Source organism: Mandrillus leucophaeus, unplaced genomic scaffold (assembly GCF_000951045.1).
Source record: "Mandrillus leucophaeus isolate KB7577 unplaced genomic scaffold, Mleu.le_1.0 Scaffold349, whole genome shotgun sequence".
NCBI classification, from domain to species: Eukaryota; Metazoa; Chordata; class Mammalia; order Primates; family Cercopithecidae; genus Mandrillus; species Mandrillus leucophaeus.
In genome coordinates, this window is record NW_012103687.1 from 558,626 (window position 1) to 570,635 (window position 12,010).

General features: G+C 41.7%; 2 protein-coding genes across 2 annotated transcripts in view; both read right to left on the bottom strand.

The window, feature by feature from the left end:
- SPECC1L (sperm antigen with calponin homology and coiled-coil domains 1-like) overlaps positions 1–6,778 on the bottom strand; it is a 149,379-nt gene extending 142,601 nt beyond the window's left edge. Inside the window, exon 1 of the mRNA XM_011989159.1 lies at positions 6,675–6,778. The gene's annotated coding sequence lies outside the window, so the exon portion shown is untranslated. The remainder of the gene's footprint in view (positions 1–6,674) is intronic.
- Positions 1–12,010, bottom strand: part of BCR (breakpoint cluster region) — an 814,161-nt gene that overhangs the window by 415,133 nt on the left and 387,018 nt on the right. The gene's annotated exons all lie outside the window — the stretch shown is intronic.

Below are 12,010 nucleotides of genomic sequence, written 5' to 3' on the forward strand. Positions count from 1 at the left end.
GACAGTTTCAACTCCCTTTGATTTCATCCCTAACCAGTCAGCACTCTTGGCCCATTGGCTTCCCCCAACCCACCAAGCTGTCCTTCAAAACTCTGCTCTTCAAATGCTCAGGGAGACTGATTTAAGTAATAATAAAACTCTGGTCTCCCACCCAGCAGACTCTGCCTGAATTACTCTTTCTCTATTGCAAATACCCTGTCTTGATGAATCGACTCTGTCTAGGCGGTGGGCAAGGTGAACCAATTGGGCAGTTATACTTCTATTCATTATGTACTTAGAAGTTCTAGCCAGTGCAGTAAAGGAAGCAAAGAAAAAAAAAAAAGGCATTCAGATTGGGAAGAAAAAAGTAAACATGTCTTTATTCACAGATAGCATTGATAGAATAGCCAATGGAATCCACAAAAAAGCTTTGACGATGAATTACATTAAGGTCTCAGGATACAAAATTAATATACAAAAACCAAGTGTATTTTTACATATCTGCAATGAATAACTGGAAGCTGAAATTCACAGTATCAAAATATATGAAATACTTAGGAGTAAATCTGACCACATGCCTTCAAAAAACTGGAAAGATTTGTACACTGAAAACTACAAAATTATTGTTGAGAAAAATTAAAGAAAAACTAAATAAATTGAGAAGTATACTATGGTCATGGGTTGGAAAATTCAATTTTATTAAGAAGTCAATTCTTCCCCCCAAATTATCTACAGACTCAAAACAATCCCAACAGAAATTCCAGCCAGCTTTTTTGTAGAATGTGATAAGCTGATTGTAAAACACAGAAATGCAAAGGACCTAGGACTGGTAATAGTTGAAGGCAGATGATAAATACATCACTTGGTATTTCATTATTCTACTTTGTAAATGTTTGAAATTTTCCATAGTGAAAATATGTTTTGAATAAAAACTGAGATGCTTCCAGGAACACATATAAACACAAAATATCCTTCCTTTAAAATTTTTATTATATTACAAAAATGGTTTCCTCTTTCACACTACCTTAAGCCTAACTCCCTGGCTTGGTTTCCCAGGCCCTATAACCAGTTCTCTCTGCTTCCTGTTCCTCTACGACAGGGGTCAACAAACCACAATCCAGGGCCAAATCTTACCCATCACTTGTCTTTTTTCGGCCCAAAAACTAAGAATGTTTTGCACTTTTAAATGGTTGGGGGAAAAAAAGAATCAAAAGACTTGGGCTGGACACAGAGGCTCATGCCTGTAATCCCAACGCTTTGCAAGGTGACTGAGGAGGGTGGATGGCTTGAGCCCAGAAGTTCAGGAGCTCAAGACCAGCCTGGCCAACATGGTGAAACCCTACCTCTACAAAAAATACAAAAATTAGTGGGGCGTGGTGGCGTGTGCCTGTAGTCCCAGCTACTCAGAAAGGTGGGAGGATCACTTGAGCCTGGGAAGTCAGGGCTGCAATAAGCTGTGATCACCCCGCTGCCCCTCCAGCCTCAGCAACAGAGTGACACTGTCTCAAAAAAAAAAAAAAAAGAAGTTATTGAAACATAGTCACATTCATTCATATCTGTAGTGTCTGTGGTTACTTTTGCACTACAATGATGGAGTTGATTAGTTGCAACACAGACCTTAAGGTCTTCAATGACTAAAACATTTACTATCTGGCCCTTTACAGACAGTCTGTCAATCCCTAAATTATTATAAGCCTTATTCTCCCTCAGCTAATTCCCTCACCCCAGGAATGTTCATTACTACCTCTTCTTTGTTCAAGTCCCAGCTACTCCTCAAAACCCAAAACTCCCTTCTTCCCCTTTCCCAAATCCTAACCATATCAGCAATTTGTGTGGAAGTAGGTAAGCAAAACACTATTTGTTATTATGCAAATCAAGGCATTGGAGATGCTGTCTCTATATGTACAAGGGGAGGCTGATGACACCCCAATTCATTTCCAATTTCTCAAAGCAGGTTGGCAGGCAGCATCTAGGAAGGAGAGAGCCAGCAGATGATGCAGACAGAGCACTGAGAAATTCCTCAGTAACGTATGAGAGTTAATGTGTCAGTCCCCTTGTCTGCTATGTCATCCTTTAGACACCAATTCAAGACAGCATAATTCAAAAAAGAAATGAGAAAGAAAAAGGTGATGGGAGCAGAAGGAAAAGGGAAGGGAACTTGTCACTTCACGATGTGGAGACTGTCACAAACTGTGGCGAATGGAAAACTACAGCCGGGCGTGGTGGCTCACACCTGTAATCCCAGCACTTTGGAAGGCTGAGAAGGGGAGATCACTTGAGGTCCGAAGTTCGAGAACAGCCTGACCAACGTGGTGAAATCCTGTCTTTACTAAAAATACAAAAAATTAGCTGGGCGTGGTGGCACATGCCTATAATCTCAGCTACTCGGAAGGCAGAGGCATGAAAATCGCTTGAACCCAGGAGGCGGAGGTTGCACTGAGCCGAGATTGTGCCACAGCCTGGGTGACAGAGCGAGACTCCATCTCCAAAAAAAAAGAAAAGAAAACTTTAGAGACTCTAGCGAGCAAAGAGGCAGTCCTCCATCGCTGGGAGGCCCAAGCAGAACAGCCTATGAAGGAGGGAGCATAGCAGAGCTTTAGCTTGAACACCTCAACTCATCAGGTGTCCTGATTTCTTAAGTTAGCACACAAAATGAAGTGGCAAAATCTGCTGACTTAACACTCAGGGATTACTACCTGCCTTGCGTGCCATTTGGAAACAAATATTTTTATTTGTTTGTTTTGAAATAGGGTCTCACTCTGTCACCCAGGTTGGAGTGCAGTGCTTCAATCACAACTCACTGCAGCCTCAATCTCCCAGATTCAAGGGATCCTCCCACCTCAGCCTCCTGAGTAGCTGGGATCACAGGCAAGTGCCACCATGCCCGACTAATTTTTTCTTGTTTTAATTTTTAGTAGAGATGAGGTCTCACTATGTTGCCCAAGATGGTCTTCAACTCCTGGGCTCAAGCAATCCTCCCTCCTTGGCCTCCCAAAGTGGTGGGATTACAGGTGTGAGCCACTGTGCCCAGCCTGGAAACCAAGAAATGGATCTCTAACTGAAGTCCCAAATAGGAAACCCTGAGCTTTTGGGGATACTTAATTTTTTCATCTCCTCCAATTTAAAGTGGCAAATAAGGACAGGCATAGTGGCTCTCGCCTGTAATCCCAGCACTTTGGGAAGCCAAGGTCAGGAGTTCGAAACCAGCCTGGTCAACATGGTGAAACCCCCATCTCTACTAAAAATATAAAAATTAGCTGGGTGTGGTGGCACTCGCCTGTGATCCCAGCTACTCAGGAGGCTGAGACAGGTGAATCACTTGAACCTAGGAGGCGGAGGCTGCAGTGAGCCGAGATCGTGCCACTGCACTCCAGCTTGGGCAACAGACTGAGACTCCATCTCAAAAAAAAAATAAATAAATACAGTGGCATATGAAAGAGGACGCAGGTTTTGGAAGTGCGTAGATGCCTCAAAGGTCAGCACTTGATCTTACTGCCTATGAGTTCCCAGTAAAAGCAGAACATGTGAAAGGACTCTGAGGCACAAAAATACAGTTGGATAGTCTTGAGCAGGCAAGAGGAAAGCTGAGTAAATGTCTGTCTAAAACGTGCAGTTCTAGGCTGGGCACAGTGGCTTACACATGTAATCCTAGCACTTTAGGAGACCGAGGCAGGAGAATCACTTGAGCCCAGGAGTGCGAGATCAGCTTGGGCAACATAGTGAGACCCTGTCTCTACAAAAATAAAAATTAGCTGTGGTGACAAGTACCTGTAGTCCCAACTACTCAGGATGCTGAGGCGGGAAAATCACTTGAGCCCTAGAGGTGGAGGTTGCAGTGAGCTATGATTGCACCATTGTTGCCCTCCAGCCTGGGCAACAGAGCAAGACCTAAAATAATAATAATAAATATTATTATTTATTATTTTTCTAAAATAATATAATTTTCTAAAATAATAATAACAATAATAATAATAATAAAATGTACATTTCTAACTTCATTTCAAAGTTAAGGCCGGGTTCAGTGACTCATGCCTGTAGCCCCAGTATTTGGGAGACCGAGGCAAGAAGACCACTTGAGCCCAGGAATTCGAGACCAGCCTGTGCAAAATAATGAAACCCTGTCTCTAAATAAAAATAAAATAAAATAAAAAGTAAAGTCAAATTTTTTTTTAAAAATCAGAACAGAAACGTTGAACTGCATTACTTCTAGGCCCAACAGAGTAGGCGTTAGCACAGGAATATCTCTATACAATCTGCCCTGGCAGGAAGGACATAATTTCTTCCAGGCTTAACCACTCTAGGTGACCCAGATTATTTTAAATTACAGCGTCAACAATTTAAAGCAGGTTTTACTGTAAGGCACAATCTCAATAATTAATAGGGCAATATAGTAAATACATAAAAGCTCAGGAAGAAAACAAGACTCTTGAATGGGCCCGAAAGTTTTGCCATGTTCCCCAAAGTACTCTTAGTTGCATCCATCAAAACCTTCCAACACATACACATATACCTCACTCATCCTTTTGTGAAGAGTGTCTATTAATCACTAGATTAAGAGGATTTGGATAAAATGTATAAATGTACAAACTTTGCTACCAAGGATGGACACATTTACTTTTCTAGCTCATCAGTTTATGTCCTAGAAAAACTCCAGATCCACATATACCAGCTGTTTTCTATTTTTCATTTTATGATAGTGTTTTCGCTTTCACGTGCAAAGTGACTAATACTAATACCGACTACAGTAATTTAAGTAACACCATTTAGAGTAATTTTGTCTTTAGTACTTTATACTATTAAGAAAGCCACCAACGATTCAAGCTGCACTCACTGGTGAAACCCTATGCTACATATGTAATTAATTTATTTCCTAAATTCTTATCTTCCTCCACCCCCTCCATTGGAAAATAAACTCTAAGAATGCAAAAGTTTTTGTGTGTTTTGTTCAGTGCTTAGAGCAGGGCCTGACTCGTAACAGTCAATTTCTGCTAACTTTGATGAATGAATGATATATTTATATTATGCAGTATTACTATGAAGCCATTAAACACAATGAGTTAGAGTGATACCAGCTAATTTAATGGAATTTCCAGAAGTATGAAGTTAAGAAAACAAGAAGAAAAGTGTCAAAAATATGATCCCACAATTTTTTTTTCTTCCCTGAAGCAGAGTCTTGCTCTGTCACCCAGGCTATAGTATAGTGGTGCCATCATGTCTCACTGCAACCTCAAACTTCTGGGCTCAGGGAATCCTTGTCCTTCAGCCTCCGAAGTAGCTGGGACTACAGGTGTGTGCCACAATGCCCAGTTAATTTATTTTAAATAATTTTTTGTTGAGACAGGGTCTCCCTATGTTGCCCAGGGTGGTCTCAAACTACTAGGCTCAAGTGATCCTCCCACCTCAGCTTCCCAAAGTGTTGGGATTACAGGTGTGAGCCACTGTGCCCAGCCTAATCCCACTTTTTAAAAAGTATACCCCAAAATCCATACACTGGTGAGGAAGCGGAGAACGTGAAATCCTCATACACAGAATGTAAAATGGTACAGCTCTGGAAAACATTTCAGCAGTTTCTCAAAATGTTTAACATAGCTACTACACAACCCAGCAATTCAACTCCTACATATATACCTAAGAGAAGTGAAAGGATTATGTCCACACAAAAATTTGCAGAGGAACTTGTATATACTTGCTCACAGTAGCATTATTCATAACAGCCCAAAGTGGCAAAAACGCAAACGTTCATCAACTGATGAACAAATAATAAACTATCATTCAGCCATATAAGAAATGAAGTGCTAATACACGCTACAACAGGGATAGGCCTTGATAACATTATGCTAAATGAAAACAGCCAGACAAAAAGTCACATGTTGAATGACTCCATTTATATAAAATACCTAGAATAGGCAAATCCATAGAGACACAAAGATCAGTGACTGCCCAGAGCCAGAGGGAGTGGTGAACGTGAAATGACTACTAATGAGTACAGACTTCTTTTTGAGGTATTGAAAATGTTATGGAATCAGATAGTGGTGATCCATGCATAACTTTGTGAATATACCAAAAACCACTTGAAAGGTACATTTTAAAAGCCTGAACTTTAAAGTATGTGAATTTTATCTCCATAAACCTGTTATTTTGTTAGTATATGCTTATTTGCAAATGAATACATGGATAATGAGGAATAATATGAAAGGCTAATGACAACCCTGGTGATAGGGTACAGGAGACTGGGAGAGGAAGGTAAGTGTTGGGGTAGAAAAAGACAAAAAATAAAAGACTAAAACAATAATCCAGGGCCAGAGGCGATGGGTTGGGGGATGGAGCAACTCTAAGTGTACAAAGAAATGAGCATAAATCATAAAAATGAGGGAACTAGGGTTGAAAAATCCAGCAAATAGTTTGTAATGGGGGAGAGGAAGCAAACCTAAGTAACTGCAATGATTCAATGGAGTTTGCAGAAAATGCAGAAGGGAGAGAAAAACAACGAAAAAATGGGGCAGAAGATTTAAAATTGGCTCTACCCCACCAAAGTTTCAAAAAGCATGAAAGAAGAAAATTCAATTGCTCCTGGGCAAGAATTCTTGGGCCCAGTGGGGTAGAACCAAACCATGATAAGGAGACACCAGTGTTTTGTAAGCAAGAGATTATATTAAGGAGAGAAAAGCGGCATTTATTGGGAGAAAAGGTCTCACGGTGATTGTTCTGGAATAAAGTAGCCCCATCAGACAGCCTCAGGAATTCATGGTGGAAGAGGTGCCACTGGAAAATGGCTTAGTTGGGATCTTCCCCGAGAACACTAGAAGAGAGAGAGGAAGAACAGAATAGCTTTAAATTTTAGCAGATATTTATTTTTCTTGTTTAATTAAAATAAACCTTATTGACCTATTTTTTGAGAGACTGGGGTCTTGCAATGCTGCCCAAGCTGAGCTCAAACTCCTAGGCTCAAGAGATTCTCCCACTTCAGCCTCCTGAACAGCTGGCACTACAGGTGCGCACCACTGGGCCCAGTGTCATGGCTATTTCTTGACAAATCTTGACAATGCCACCAGCATGTTTTTCTTTAGAGACAGAGTTTCACTTTGTAGCCCAGGCTGGAGAGCAGTGGTGTGATTCTAGCTTACTGCAGCCTCAAACACCTGGGCTCAAGAGATCCCCCTGCCTCAGCCTCTCAAGTAGCTGAGACTACAGGTGCGTACCACCACACCCGGCTAATTATAAAATGTTTATTTGTAGAGACAGGGTCTCACTATGTTGCCCAGGCTGGTCTCGAACTCTTGGCCTCAAGCAATCCTCTCCTCTTCACCTCCCAAAGCCCTGAAATCACAGGTATGAGCCATCACATCCAGGCTGCCACCAGTTTCTTTGCATACTTCTTTCCGAGGCTTAACCAACACCTTTACTTTCTTTTGTGTACAGCTCAGCATTTAAAAAAAAAAGTTTAGGCTGGGCACAATGGTTAACGCCTGTAATCCCAAGACTTAGGGTGGCCAAGGCGGGAGGTTTGCTTGAACCCAGGAGTTCCACACCAGCCTGGGCAAGACGGCGAGACCATGACTCTCCAAAACAATTTTTGAAAATGAGCCAGGTGTGCTGGTGCGGGCCTGCAGTCCCAGCTAGTGAGACAGCTAAGGCAAGAGGAACCCTTGAGCCCAGGAATTCAAGGCTATGGTGAGCTGTGTTCACCACTCCAGCCTGGGTAATAGGGTGAGACCCAGTCTCTGAAAACAATTAAAAATAAAAGTTTAATAACGAGTCTTCTTTTTAGAGGCAATGTATTTTTCCTCTTTAACTTTTTGTTTTCCTTAGGCTATACGCACAATAGACAAAGTTGAAATTTAATCTTAATCTCTTAAACCCTTACTATTCAAACACATCAAACTTAAAAAAAAGGTGAAAGGTGTACAAGAAAAAAAAGGGAAGTAATCTGTGCCAAATGCACATTCCTTCCAGAATTTGGGACAAAAATGATGCCTACCTGGTCTCTGGGTACTAAAATAAGACATTAGAGACACTCCCCTCCTTCAAGAAATAAGACTGGAATCAGACGCTAAGATACAATTAAATAGACTTTGAAAGTTGGTATGCACTACTGGGAGGTGTCTCACAGCTGGCAGGGTCAAGTGCAACTAGAATAAAAGCTCCTAAGGGCAGGATTTAAGTGGCCCATTTCCTCTGTAACAGTGCCATGCCCAGCACTGTACCAGCACAAAAGATTGAACAACTTTCTGTCAAGCCACACACTTACGGTCTCATCGTGCAGTGGAGGCCACAGACGAGACACAGTGTGCCAAATCCCGAATGTACAGGGTACCAGACAAGTCTGCAGGAGGCAGGAGGACTAGGGAAGCCTTCCAGACAAGGTAATGCCTGAGCTGAGCCGTTTTTCTTTTGAGTCTGGAACATTAATTTAATTGGAGGAAAACAAGGGACATGAAAAGGGCAAGGAAATAAGAAAATGAGCTGAGTTTTGAAGGCAATGATCAGATGAAGTGAGAGAAGAATATTCCAGCAGAGGGAGACAAGGAGACTGGAGAGATTTCAAGGGGCCAAGAGCTGTTCATTGCAGCTCGGTGAAGCATCTAAACAGAGATGGGGGAAGGAGAACAGGAGTCAAAGGCCAGTATTGAAGTGTTCTGGATACCAAGCTAAGGAGACCTTATTACGAAGGTAGGAGGGCTGTTGAAGGGTTTAAATGGGAGAGTGACTGTGAACAGATTAATAGTTTGGGAAGATACAGGCAGAAGTAAACTTCAGGATTTAACCAAAAACTAAAGGACAGAACCACAACGAAGATATTAGAAAAGATCAGGAAAAACACTGTTAAAAGATATTCACTTTCTTCTCTTATTTACAGATTTCCTTTATGGAGTTACCAAATTATCTTTGAAAATAGAGAACTCAGAAGTGGCTGAGAGCAGTCAAGTCTTCAGAATGTAAAAACTGCTATTCTGAAAAAGTAGATATTACATTATTAATTTCAATTCAAGATGCTTTAAAAATGTGCCTTTTGATATACTGCAGGTTTTAAGACTATGTCACAATAACTCTAAACCTTATTTGAGATTAACAGAAAAGCACTATAAATTTTAAAGGCTTGACAGACACAGGGATCATCTCTTATGTTCACTTTGGAACAGATCGTAACTGTCCTTCCCCCTCGACATACCCAAAATACATTATTTAAGCCTACTTTCTTAATGGTCATGTTATTTCACAGCAAAAGACTGAGGTCACAGTGATTTCTGAACTGAGAAAACACCGTGGGGTTTCTTTACCTCGCAGCTAGTCTATTCAGTACTAACAATTCCTACCACCAGAAGGAATTTCCCTGCCTAGGCTTATTTTGTTGGCACACCACAACACAAAAAAATCTCCTGGGGCCAGGTGAGGTGGCTCATGCCTGTAATCCCAGCACTTTGGGAGGCCGAGGCGGGCAGATCACCTGAGGTCGGGAGTTCCAGACCAGCCTATTCAACATGGAGACACCCTGTCTCTACTAAAAATACAAAATTAGGCAGCGGTGGTGGCACATGCCTGTAATCCCAACTACCTGGGAGGCTGAGGCAGGAGAATCACTTGAACCCGGGAGGTGGAGGTTGTGGTGAGCCTAGATCGAGCCATTGGACTCCAGCCTGGGCAACAAGAGTGAAACTCTGTCTCAAAATAAAATATCTTCTGACATTTTATATCTAATAAGAAAAGATCTATTTAACAATGATCAGAGTAGGAACATCTTTAATGCCAGGCAAACTTAACAGCTTTCTCAATGGATTTCTCAGTAGACTGTGACAAATGACCTCGAAATAAACTCATATTTACTCTTAAGAAATAATCTAAATTTGTGTCTTCTTAAAAGCAAAAGCCCCAGGAACTTTTTCCTGAACTCCCTAACAGCAGCAGCAAAAGAAGAGACTCTTGGCTCTCTTTATTTTTAAAAATCACAATAACTAACCTTGTATTTGCTACTTACATTTACCATATATCACCATTTACTATCACCATCATTTCATAAAAGATGCTTTATTTTAACACCGAGAAAGCAGGACTTCCTTTTTAGAAAGGACAGTCCTTCAATCGAATAAATTTAATTGTATAAAATGACTCCCAATACTGTCCTTTTTTTCTTATTTCTGTTCCCTTACTGAGCTGAGCAGTTTGCGTAATACCACACGCAGATTAGTCATGTGATTTAAATATGTATACAACAGTAATTTTGATACTATCACTTAAATCATTCGAAATATCAGATGCATTGTGTGTCAAGTCAGTTATAGAGAACCACTGCTTCAGAGAAATCACATCTGAGGAGGAAGCACTGCAGATACACCTCCTAAAAGTTCATGTTTGAAACAGAAATTTTGATACAAACTTCACTTTAACTACAACTGTAATTGTAATTATTACGGTTATTCTCCAATCACTAGATACCATACTTGACACTCAAGTATTTGGTTGGCTACCAACGTGCACCAGTGATAAAGCTTTCCTATGGCACAGCATTCACTTTCTTACTGAAAATGTCAAGAAAACCACTACACACCTGCAACCATTAGGAAGCATTCTCCAGCTATCTAAAAAGTCGCTGAGTCGGCTAAGCGGCTCTGTGTGGTGTACACTAAATCAAAGGGGAAAAGGTGTTTTTCTGGAGGAAAAAACACTGGATTAGCCATTTATTCATAGAAACAATTTTACCAACAGTTCTTCTCCTTTCACTATATACCCTTCTATATTGGTTTATTTTATAACATACATGTATATTGTAATGGCTGTGTTTTGGGGTTTTTTTCCTTTTTTGAGAGGGAGCCTCATTCTGTCACCCAGGGTGGAATGCAGTGGCGAGACCTCGGTTCACTGCACCCTCTGCCTCCTAAGCAATTCTCCTGCCTTGGCCTCTCAAGCCGCTGGGATCACAAGCATGTGCCACCACGCCCAGCTAATTTTTTATTTTTTGTAGAGACGGGGTTTCACCATGTTGACCAGGCTGTTATCGAACTCCTGACCTCAAGTGATCTGCCCGCCTCGGCCTCCTAAACTACTGAGATTACAGGCGTCAGCCACCACGCTCTGCCTTGTTATGTCTAGTTTTTGTTTTTTTGAGACGGAGTCTGGCTTTGTCGCCCAGGCTGGAGTACAGTGGCGCAAAATGGCTCACTGCAACCTTCGTCTCCCCGGTTCAAGCGATTCTCCTGCCTCACCCTCCTGAGTAGCTGGGATTACAGACGCGTGCCACCACGCCCGGCTAATTTTTGTATTTTTAGTAGAGACAGGATTTCACCATGTTGGTCAGGCTGGTCTTGATCTCCTGACTTCAGGTGATTCGCTGGCCCCTGCCTCCGGAAGTGCTGGGATTACAGGCGTGAGGCACCGCGCCTGGCTTGGCTTTTAATTATGAAGAAAAAATTACTAAAGTCCCTCTGGTATCACCTATATTGGCAAAACCGCAGTCCCCCTCTACTCCCCGAAGCCACCAGAAATGACTGCTGTTGTCTACAAAGCCTATAGCTCTGATTTCATCGCAAGATGTGTCCTACTGGGTTAGAGCAATCGTCATTTTTCAAAGGCTTGTATCTGTTATGAGCTTGGGAAATATTATCAATGGCTTAAGAGGCTCTTTGGACAAAAGAAAACACTGTTCCCTGAAATCACCTGGGCAGTATTCACGGGAATCTTTTCCTCGCCCTTCCTGTACTTGGGACAAATGATCAAGGACATCAACAAATCAAGGTTCCCTGAATTTGAATGATCACAGAATTTTTGCGTGTTCTGTAAATGTGCTAAAACTACTGGAAACTGATTCCTTTTCGTCATCTCCACGACAGCTTGCCCAACGTGCCGGGTGACTATGATGTCTTAGACTTAACTACTTAAGGTACTACAATTACCAAATTCCTGGAAACGCAAAATTCCTCAGCCAGGCACCGGATTATTCATATCCAACCTGATGCAATTAACCTCCTCTCAAGAAGAAAGGACGTTCCGTGCGCCTGGGGCGCCGGCCACAGCAGAAGCAGCACCCGCAGCAGGCCTG